Source organism: Gorilla gorilla, chromosome 8, assembly GCF_029281585.2.
Source record: "Gorilla gorilla gorilla isolate KB3781 chromosome 8, NHGRI_mGorGor1-v2.1_pri, whole genome shotgun sequence".
Taxonomy (NCBI): Eukaryota; Metazoa; Chordata; class Mammalia; order Primates; family Hominidae; genus Gorilla; species Gorilla gorilla.
This window is the reverse complement of record NC_073232.2, coordinates 73,969,978-73,982,135: the sequence shown is the minus strand read 5'-3', so window position 1 is coordinate 73,982,135 and position 12,158 is coordinate 73,969,978.

Here is a 12,158-nt window from a genome sequence, read left to right as displayed (position 1 = left end):
TGCGTTCCACTCACAGAGTTTAATCTTTCTTTTCATAGAGCAGTTTGGAAACACTCTGTGTGTCAAGTCTGCAAGTGGATATTTGGGCCACTTTGAGGATTTCGTAGGAATCAGGATTTCTTCATCTAATGCTACACAGAAGATTTCTCAGTAACTTCGTTGATTTCTGTGTGTTCAACTAACAGAGTTCAACCTTCCCTTAGACATAGCAGATTGGAAACCCTCTTTTTGTGGAATTTGCAAGTGGAGATTTCAAGCGCTTTGGGGCCAATGGTAGAAAAGGAAATATACTCGTATAAAAACTAGAGAGAATCATTCTCAGAAACCACTTTGTGATGTGCGAGTTCCACTCACAGAGTTTAACCTTTCCTTTCATAGAGCAGTTTGGAAACACTCTGTAAAGTCTGCAAGTGGATATTTGGACATATTTGAGGATTTCGTTGGAAACGGGATTTCTTCATCTAATGCTAGAAGGAATAATTCTCAGAAACTTCTTTGATTTGTGTGTGTTCAACTAACAGAGCTGAACCATCGTTTAGACAGAGCAGATTGGAAACGCTCTTTTTGAGGAATTTGCTTGTGGAGATTTCAAGCGATTTGGGGCCAACGGTAGAAATGAAACATCCTCGTATGAAAACTAGAATCATTCTCAGAAACCACTTTGAGATGTGTGCGTTCCACTCACAGAGTTTAACCTTTCCTTTCATAGAGCAGTTTGGAAACACTCTGTTTGTGAAGTCTGCAGGTGGATATTTGGACCTCTTTGAGGATTTCGTTGGAAACGGTATTTCTTCATCTAATGCTAGAAGGAAGAATTCTCAGAAACTACTTTGATTTGTGTGTGTTCAACTAACAGAGCTGAACCTTCCTTTAGACAGAGCAGATTGGATAACCTCTTTTTGAGGAATTTGCATGTGGAGATTTCAATCGTTTGGGGACAACAGTAGAAAAGGAAATATCCTCGTATTAAAAACTAGAGAGAATAACTCTCAGAAACCACTTTGTGATGTGTGCTTTCCACTCACAGAGTTTAACCTTTCCTTTCATAGAGCAGTTTGGAAACACTCTGTTTGTTAAGTCTGCAAGTGGATATTTGGACCTCTTTGAGGATTTCGTTGGAAGCGGGATATCTTCATCTAATGCTAGAAGGAAGAATTCTCAGAAACTTCTTTGATTTGTGTGTGTTCAACTAACAGAGCTGAACCTTCCTTTAGACAGAGCAGATTGGATAACCTCTTTTTGAGGAATTTGCATGTGGAGATTTCAAGCGTTTTGGGGCCAACGGTAGAAAAGGAAATATCCTCGTATAAAAATTAGAGAGAATCATTCTCAGAAACCACTTTCTGATGGGTGCTTTCCACTCAGAGAGTTTAACCTTTCCTTTCATAGAGCTGTTTGGAAACACTCTGTTTGTGAAGTCTGCAAGTGGATATTTGGACCTTTTTGAGGATTTCTTTGGAAGCGGGACATTTTCATCTAATGCTAGAAGGAAGCATTCTCAGAAACTTTTTTGATTTGTGTGTGTTCAACTAACAGAGCTGAACCTTCCTTTAGACAGAGCAGATTTGAAACCTTCTTTAGTGGAATTTGCAAGTGGAGATTTCAAACGATTTTGGGCCAACGTTAGAAAAGGAAATATCTTCGTATAAAAACTAGACGGAATCATTCTCAGAAACATCTTTGTGATGAGTGCGTTCAACTCACAGAGTTTAACCTCTCTTTTCACTGACCAGTTTGGAAACACTCTGTTTGTAATGTCTGCAAGTGGATATTTGGACCTGTTTGAGGATTTCGTTGGAAGCGGGATTTCTTCATCTAATGCTACACAGAAGATTTCTCAGTAACTTCGTTGATTTGTGTGTGTTCAACTAACAGAGTTCAACCTTCCCTTACACATAGCAGATTGGAAACCCTCTTTTTGAGGAGTTTGCAAGTGGAGATTTCAAGCGATTTGGGGCCAACGGTAGAAAAGGAAATATCCTCGTATAAAAACTAGACAGAATCATTCTCAGAAACCGCTTTGTGATGTGTGCGTTCCACTCACAGAGTTTAACTTTTCCTGTCATAGAGCAGTTTGGAAACACTCTGTTCGTGAAGTCTGCAAGTGGATATTTGGACCTCTTTGAGGATTTCTTTGGAAGCGGGATTTCTTCATCTAATGCAAGAAGTAAGAATTCTCAGAAACTTCTTTGATTTGTGTGTGTTCAACTAACAGAGCTGAACCATCCTTTAGACAGAGCAGATTGGAAACCCTCTTTTTGAGGAATTTGCTTGTGGAGATTTCAAGCGTTTTGGGGCCAACAGTAGAAAAGGAAATATCCTCGTATAAAAACTAGACAGAATCATTCTCAGAAACCACTTTGTGATGTGTGCGTTCCACTCACAGAGTTTAACCTTTCTTTTCATAGAGCAGTTTGGAAACACTCTGTTTGTGAAGTCTGCAAGTGGATATTTGGACCTCTTTGAGGATTTTGTTGGAAACGGGATTTCTTCATCTAATGCTAGAGAGAAGAATTCTCAGTAACATCTTTAGGTTGCGTGTGTTCAACTCACAGATTTGAACCTTCCTTTAGACAGAGTAGATTTGAAACCCTCTTTTTGTGGAATTTGCAAGTGGAGATTTCAAGCGCTTTGGGGCCAATGGTAGAAAAGGAAATATCTTGGTATAAAAACTAGAGAGAATCATTCTCAGAAACCACTTCGTGATGTGTGCTCTCCACTCACAGAGTTTAACCTTTCTTTTCATAGAGCAACTTGAAAATACTCTGTTTGTAAAGACTGCATGTGGATATTTGGACCTCTTTGATGATTTCAATGGAAACGGGATTTCTTCATCAAATGTTAGACAGAACAATTCTCATTAACTTCTTTGGGATGCATGGGTTCAACTCACAAAGTTGAACCTTCCTTTAGACAGAGCAGATTTGAAACCCTCTTTTTGTGGAATTTGCAAGTGGAGATTTCAATCACTTCGGAGCCAACGGTAGAAAAGGAAATATGTTCGTATAAGAACTAGAGAGAATCATTCTCAGGAACCACTTTGTAATGTGTGCGTTCCACTCACAGAGTTTAGCCTTTCTTTTCATAGAGCAGTTTGGAAACACTCTGTTTGTAAAGTCTGCAAGTGGAGATTTGGACCTCTTTGAGGATTTCGTTGGAAACGGGATTTCTTCATCTAATGCTTGACAGAAGAATTCTCCGTAACTTCTTTGGGATGCGTGTGTTTAACTCACAGAGTTGAACTTTCCTTTAGACAGAGCAGATTTGAAACCCTCTTTTTGTGGAATTTGCAAGTGGAGATTTCAAGCGCTTTGGGGCTAACGGTAGAAAAGGAAATATCTTCGTATAAAAACTAGACAGAATCATTCTCAGAAACCACTTTGTGATGTGTGCGTTCCACTCACAGAGTTTAAGGTTTCTTTTCCTAGAGCAGTCTGGAAACACTCTGTTTGTAAAGTCTGCAAGTGGAGATTTGGACCTCTTTGGGGATGTCGTTGGAAACGGGATTTCTTCATCTAATGTTACACAGAAGATTTCTCAGTAACTTCCTTGATTTGTGTGTGTTCAACTAACAGAGTTTAACGTTCCCTTAGACATAGCAGAATGCAAACCTTCTTTTTGAGGAATTTGCAAGTGGAGATTTCAAGCGCTTTGGGGCCAACGGTAGAAAAGGAAATATCCTCGTATAAAAACTAGAGAGAATCATTCTCAGTAACCACTTTGTTATGTGTGCTCTCCTCTCACAGAGTTTAATCTTTCTTTTCATAGAGCAACTTGAAAATACTCTGTTTGTAAAGACTGCATGTGGATATTTGGACCTCTTTGATGATTTCGAAGGAAACGGGATTTCTTCATCAAATGTTAGACAGAACAATTCTCATTAACTTCTTTGGGATGCATGGGTTCAACTCACAAAGTTGAACCTTCCTTTAGACAGAGCAGATTTGAAACCCTCTTTTTGTGGTATTTGCAAGTTGAGATTTCAAGCGCTTTGGGGCCAACGGTAGAAAAGGAAATATCCTCGTATAAAAACTTGAGAGAATCATTCTCAGAAACCACTTTGTGATGTGTGCGTTCCACTCACCGAGTTCAACCTTTCCTTTCATAGAGCAGTTTGGAAACACTCTGTTTGTAAAGTCTGCAAGTGGATATTTGGACCTCTTTGAGGATTTCAATGGAAACGGGATTTCTCCATCTAATGCTATACAGAAGAATTCTCAGTAACTTGTTAGGGATGGGTGTGTTCAAATCACAGAGTTGAAACTTCCTCTAGACAGAGCAGATTTGAAACCCTCTTTTTGTGGAATTTGCAAGTGGAGATTTCAAGCACTTCGGAGCCAATGGTAGAAAAGGAAATATATTCGTATAAGAACTAGAGAGAATCATTCTCAGGAACCACTTTGTGATGTGTGCGTTTCACTCACAGAGTTTAAGGTTTCTTTTCATAGAGCAGTTTGGAAACACTCTGTTTGTAAAGTCTGCAAGTGGAGATTTGGACCTCTTTGAGGATTTCGTTGGAAGCAGTATTTCTTCATCTAATGCTACACAGAAGATTTCTAAGTAACTTCTTTGATTTGTGTGTGTTCAACTAACAGAGTTCAACCTTCCCTTAGACATAGCCGATTGGAAACCACTTTTTGTGGAATTTGCAAGTGGAGATTTCAAGCTCTTTGGGGCCAACAGTAGAAATGGAAATATCCTCTTACAAAAACTGGAGAAAATCATTCTCAGAAACCACTTTGTGATGTGTGCGTTCCACTCACAGAGTTTAACCTTTCCTTTCATAGAGCAGTTTGGAAACACTCTGTTTGTGAAGTCTGCAGGTGGATATTTGGACCTCTTTGTGGATTTCGTTGGAAACGGGATTTCTTCATCTAATGCTAGAAGGAAGAATTCTCAGAAACTTCTTTGATTTGTGTGTGTTCAACTAACAGAGCTGAACCTTCCTTTAGACAGAGCAGATTGGATAACCTCTTTTTGAGGAATTTGCATGTTGAGATTTCAAGCCTTTTTGGGGACAACGGTAGAAAAGGAAATATCCTCGTATAAAAACTAGAGAGAATCATTCTCAGAAACCACTTTGTGATGTGTGCTTTAAACTCACAGAGTTTAACATTTCCTTTCATAGAGCAGTTTGGAAACACTCTGTTTGTTAAGTCTGCAAGTGGATATTTGGACCTCTTTGAGGATTTCGTTGGAAGCGGAATATCTTCATCTAATGCTAGAAGGATGAATTCTCAGAAACTTCTTTGGGATGCATGGGTTCAACTCACAAAGTTGAACCTTCCGTTAGACAGAGCAGATTTGAAACCCTCTTTTTGTGGAATTTGCAAGTGGAGATTTCAAGCACTTCGGAGCCAACGGTAGAAAAGGAAATATGTTCGTATAAGAACTAGAGAGAATCATTCTCAGGCACCACTTTGTGAAGTGTGCCTTCCACTCACAGAGTTTATCCTTTCTTTTCATAGAGCAGTTTGGAAACACTCTGTTTGTAAAGTCTGCAAGTGGAGATTTGGACCTCTTTGAGTATTTCGTTGGAATAGGGATTTCTCCATCAAATGCTACACAGAAGATTTCTCAGTAACTTCGTTGATTTGTGTGTGTTCAACTAACAGAGTTCAACCTTCCCTTAGACATAGCAGATAGGAAACCCTCTTTTTGTGGAATTTGCAAGTGGAGATTTCAAGCGCTTTGGGGCCAACGGTAGAAAAGGAAATATCCTCGTATAAAAACTGGAGAGAATCAATCTCAGAAAGCACTTTGTGATGTGTGCGTTCCAGTCACAGAGTCTAACCTTTCCTTTCATATAGCAGCTTGGACACACTCTGTTTGTGAAGTCTGCAAGTGGATATTTGGACGTCTTTGAGGATTTCTTTGGAAACAGGATTTCTTCATCTAATGCTAGAAGGAAGAATTCTCAGAAACTTCTTTGATTTGTGTGTGTTCAACTAACAGAGCTGAACCTTCCTTTAGACAGAGCAGATTGGAAACCCTCTTTTTGAGGAATTTGCATGTGGAGATTTCAAGCGTTTTGGGGACAACGTTAGAAAAGGAAATATCCTCGTATAAAAACTAGAGAGAATCATTCTCAGAAACCACTTTGTGATGTGTGGGTTCCACTCACATAGTTTAACCTTTCTTTTCATAGAGCAGTTTGGAAACACTCTGTTTGTGAAGTCTGCAAGTGGATATTTGGACCTCTTTGAGGATTTCGTTGGAAGCGGGATATCTTCATCTAATGCTAGAAGGAAGAATTCTCAGAAACTTCTTTGATTTGTGTGTTTTCAACTAACAGAGCTGAACCTTCCTTTAGACAGAGCAGTTTCGAAACCTTCTTTTAGTGGAATTTGGAAGTGGAGATTTCAAATGATTTTGGGCCAACCTTAGAAAAGGAAATATCTTCGTATAAAAACTAGACGGAATCATTCTCAGAAACAACTTTGTGATGAGTGCATTCCACTCACAGAATTTAACCTCTGTTTTCATAGACCAGTTTGGAAACACTCTGTTTGTAATGTCTGCAAGTGGATATTTGGACCTCTTTGAGGATTTCGATGGAAACGGGATTTCTGCATCTAATGCTAGACAGAAGAATTCTCAGTAACTTCTTTGGGATGGGTGTGTTCAAATCACAGATTTGAAACTTCCTCTAGACAGAGCAGATTTGAAACCCTCTTTTTCTGGAATTTGCAAGTGGGGACTCCTAGCGCTTTGGGGCCAAAGGTAGACAAGGAATTATCCTGGTATAAAAAGTAGAGAGAATCATTCTCAGAAACCACTTTGTGATGTGTGCGTCCCACTCACGGAGTTTAACCTTTCTTGTCATAGAGCAGATTGGAAACACTCTGTTTGTAAATTCTGCAAGTGGATATTTGGACCTCTTTGAGGATTTCGTTGGAAACGGGATTTCTTCATCTAATGCTAGAAGGAAGAATTCTCAGAAACTTCTTTGATTTGTGTGTGTTCAACTGACAGAGTTGAACCTTCCTTTAGACAGAGCAGATTGGAAACCCTGTTTTTGAGGAATTTGCATGTGAAGATTTCAAGCGTTTTTTGGGGCCAACGGTAGAAAAGGAAATATCCTCGTATAAATACTAGAGAGAATCATTCTCAGAAACCACTTTGTGATGTGTGCGTTCCACTCACAGAGTTTAACCTTTCTTTTCATAGAGCAGTTTGGAAACACTCTGTTTGTGAAGTCTGCAAGTGGATATTTGGACCTCTTTGAGGATTTCTTTGGAAGCGGGTTTTCTTCATCTAATGCTAGAAGGAAGAATTCTCAGAAACTTCTTTGATTTGTGTGTGTTCAACTAACAGAGCTCAGCCTTCCTTTAGACAGAGCAGACTTGAAACCTTCTTTTAGTGGAATTTGCAAGTGGAGTTTTCAAACGATTTTGGGCCAACGTTAGAAAAGGAAATATCTTCGTATAAAAACTAGACGGAATCATTCTCAGAAACAACTTTGTGATGAGTGCGTTCCACTCACAGAGTTTAACCTCTCTTTTCATAGACCAGTTTGGAAACACTCTGTTTGTAAAGTCTGCAAGTGGATATTTGGACCTCTTTGAGGATTTCGATGTAAACGGGATTTCTCCATCTAATACTAGACAGAAGAATTCTCAGTAACTTCTTTGGGATGGGTGTGTTCAAATCACAGAGTTGAAACTTCCTCTAGACAGAGCAGATTTTAACCCTCTTTTTCTGGAATTTGCAAGTGGGGATTCCTAGCGCTTTGGGGCCAAAATAGACAAGGAATTATCTTGGTATAAAAAGTAGAGATAATCATTCTCAGAAATCACTTTGTGGTGTGTGCGTCCCAGTCACGGAGTTTAACATTTATTTTCATAGAGCAGTTTGGAAACACTCTGTTTGTAAAGTATGCAAGTAGATATTTGGACCTCTTTGAGCATTTTGTTGGAAACGGGATTTCTTCATCTAATGCTAGAGAGAAGAATTCTCAGTAACTTATTTGGGTTGCGTGTGTTCAACTCACAGTGTTGAACCTTCCTTTAGACAGAGTAGATTTGAAAACCTCTTTTTGTGGAATTTGCAAGTGGAGATTTCAAGCGCTTTGGGGCCAATGGTAGAAAAGGAAATATCTTGGTATAAAAACTAGAGAGAATGATTCTCAGAAACCACTTCGTGATGTGTGCTCTCCACTCACAGAGTTTAACCTTTCTTTTCATAGAGCAACTTGAAAATACTCTGTTTATAAAGACTGCATGTGGATATTTGGACCTCTTTGATGATTTCGATGGAAACGGGATTTCTTCATCAAATGTTAGACAGAACAATTCTCATTAACTTCTTTGGGATGCATGGGTTCAACTCACAAAGTTGAACCTTCCTTTAGACAGAGCAGATTTGAAACCCTCTTTTTGTGAAATTTGCTAGTGGAGATTTCAAGCACTTCGGAGCCAACGGTAGAAAAGGAAATATATTCGTATAAAAACTAGAGAGAATCATTCTCAGGAACCACTTTGTGATGTGTGCATTCCACTCACAGAGTTTAGCCTTTTTTTTCATAGAGCAGTTTGGAAACACTCTGTTTGTAAAGTCTGCAAGTGGAGATTTGGACCTCTTTGAGGATTTCGTTGGAAACGGGATTTCTTCATTTAATGCTTGACAGAAGAATTCTCCGCAACTTCTTTGGGATGCATGTGTTTAACTCACAGAGTTGAACTTTCCTTTAGACAGAGCAGATTTGAAACCCTCTTTTTGTGGAATTTGCAAGTGGAGATTTCAAGCGCTTTGGGGACAACGGTATGAAAGGAAATATCTTCATATAAAAACTAGACAGAATCATTCTCAGAAACCACTTTGTGATGTGTGCGTTCCACTCACAGAGTTTAAGGTTTCTTTTCATAGAGCAGTTTGGAAACACTCTGCTGGTAAAGTCTGCAAGTGGAAATTTGGACCTCTTTGAGGATGTCGTTGGAAACGGGATTTCTTCATCTAATGCTACACAGAAGATTTCTCAGTAACTTCGTTGATTTGTGTGTGTTCAACTAACAGAGTTCAACTTTCCCTTAGACATAGCAGATTGGAAACCCTCTTTTTGTGGAATTTGCAAGTGGAGATTTCAAGCGCTTTGGGGCCATCGGTAGAAAAGGAAATATCCTCGTATAAAAACTAGAGAGAATCATTCTCAGTAACCACTTTGTGATGTGTGCGTTCCAGTCACAGAGTCTAACCTTTCCTTTCATATAGCAGCTTGGAAACACTCTGTTTGTGAAGTCTGCAAGTGGATATTTGGACCTCTTTGAGGATTTCGTTGGAAACAGGATTTCTTCATCTAATGCTAGAAGGAAGAATTCTCAGAAACTTCTTTGATTTGTGTGTGTTCAACTAACAGAGCTGAACCTTCCTTTAGACAGAGCAGATTGGAAACCCTCTTTTTGAGGAATTTGCATGTGGAGATTTCAAGCGTTTTGGGGACAACGTTAGAAAAGGAAATATCCTCGTATAAAAACTAGAGAGAATCATTCTCAGAAACCACTTTGTGATGTGTGGGTTCCACTCACATAGTTTAACCTTTCTTTTCATAGAGCAGTTTGGAAACACTCTGTGAAGTCTGCAAGTGGATATTTGGACCTCTTTGAGGATTTCGTTGGAAGCGGGATATCTTCATCTAATGCTAGAAGGAAGAATTCTCAGAAACTTCTTTGATTTGTGTGTTTTCAACTAACAGAGCTGAACCTTCCTTTAGACAGAGCAGATTCGAAACCTTCTTTTAGTGGAATTTGGAAGTGGAGATTTCAAATGATTTTGGGCCAACCTTAGAAAAGGAAATATCTTCGTATAAAAACTAGACGGAATCATTCTCAGAAACAACTTTGTGATGAGTGCATTCCACTCACAGAATTTAACCTCTCTTTTCATAGACAAGTTTGGAAACACTCTGTTTGTAAAGTCTGCAAGTGGATATTTGGACCTCTTTGAGGATTTCGATGGAAACGGGATTTCTGCATCTAATGCTAGACAGAAGAATTCTCAGTAACTTCTTTGGGATTGGTGTGTTCAAATCACAGAGTTGAAACTTCCTCTAGACAGAGCAGATTTGAAACCCTCTTTTTCTGGAATTTGCAAGTGGGGATTCCTAGCGCTTTGGGGCCAAAGGTAGACAAGGAATTATCCTGGTATAAAAAGTAGAGAGAATCATTCTCAGAAACCACTTTGTGATGTGTGCATCCCACTCACGGAGTTTAACCTTTCTTGTCACAGAGCAGATTGGAAACACTCTGTTTGTAAATTCTGCAAGTGGATATTTGGACCTCTTTGAGGATTTCGTTGGAAACGGGATTTCTTCATCTAATGCTAGAAGGAAGAATTCTCAGAAACTTCTTTGATTTGTGTGTGTTCAACTGACAGAGTTGAACCTTCCTTTAGACAGAGCAGATTGGAAACCCTGTTTTTGAGGAATTTGCATGTGAAGATTTCAAGCGTTTTTTGGGGCCAACGGTAGAAAAGGAAATATCCTCGTATAAATACTAGAGAGAATCATTCTCAGAAACCACTTTGTGATGTGTGCGTTCCACTCACAGAGTTTAACCTTTCTTTTCATAGAGCAGTTTGGAAACACTCTGTTTGTGAAGTCTGCAAGTGGATATTTGGACCTCTTTGAGGATTTCTTTGGAAACGGGATTTCTTCATTTAATACTTGACAGAAGAATTCTCCGCAACTTCTTTGGGATGCGTGTGTTTAACTCACAGAGTTGAACTTTCCTTTAGACAGAGCAGATTTGAAACCCTCTTTTTGTGGAATTTGCAAGTGGAGATTTCAAGCACTTTGGGGACAACGGTATAAAAGGAAATATCTTCATATAAAAACTAGACAGAATCATTCTCAGAAACCACTTTGTGATGTGTGCGTTCCACTCACAGAGTTTAAGGTTTCTTTTCATAGAGCAGTTTGGAAACACTCTGCTTGTAAAGTCTGCAAGTGGAAATTTGGACCTCTTTGAGGATGTCGTTGGAAACGGGATTTCTTCATCTAATGCTACACAGAAGATTTCTCAGTAACTTCGTTGATTTGTGTGTGTTCAACTAACAGAGTTCAACTTTCCCTTAGACATAGCAGATTGGAAACCCTCTTTTTGTGGAATTTGCAAGTGGAGATTTCAAGCGCTTTGGGGCCATCGGTAGAAAAGGAAATATCCTCGTATAAAAACTAGAGAGAATCATTCTCAGTAACCACTTTGTGATGTGTGCGTTCCAGTCACAGAGTCTAACCTTTCCTTTCATATAGCAGCTTGGAAACACTCTGTTTGTAAAGTCTGCAAGTGGATATTTGGACCTCTTTGAGGATTTCATTGGAAACAGGATTTCTTCATCTAATGCTAGAAGGAAGAATTCTCAGAAACTTCTTTGATTTGTGTGTGTTCAACTAACAGAGCTGAACCTTCCTTTAGACAGAGCAGATTGGAAACCCTCTTTTTGAGGAATTTGCATGTGGAGATTTCAAGCGTTTTGGGGACAACGTTAGAAAAGGAAATATCCTCGTATAAATACTAGAGAGAATCATTCTCAGAAACCACTTTGTGATGTGTGCGTTCCACTCACAGAGTTTAACCTTTCTTTTCATAGAGCAGTTTGGAAACACTCTGTTTGTGAAGTCTGCAAGTGGATATTTGGACCTCTTTGAGGATTTCTTTGGAAACGGGATTTCTTCATTTAATACTTGACAGAAGAATTCTCCGCAACTTCTTTGGGATGCGTGTGTTTAACTCACAGAGTTGAACTTTCCTTTAGACAGAGCAGATTTGAAACCCTCTTTTTGTGGAATTTGCAAGTGGAGATTTCAAGCACTTTGGGGACAACGGTATAAAAGGAAATATCTTCATATAAAAACTAGACAGAATCATTCTCAGAAACCACTTTGTGATGTGTGCGTTCCACTCACAGAGTTTAAGGTTTCTTTTCATAGAGCAGTTTGGAAACACTCTGCTTGTAAAGTCTGCAAGTGGAAATTTGGACCTCTTTGAGGATGTCGTTGGAAACGGGATTTCTTCATCTAATGCTACACAGAAGATTTCTCAGTAACTTCGTTGATTTGTGTGTGTTCAACTAACAGAGTTCAACTTTCCCTTAGACATAGCAGATTGGAAACCCTCTTTTTGTGGAATTTGCAAGTGGAGATTTCAAGCGCTTTGGGGCCA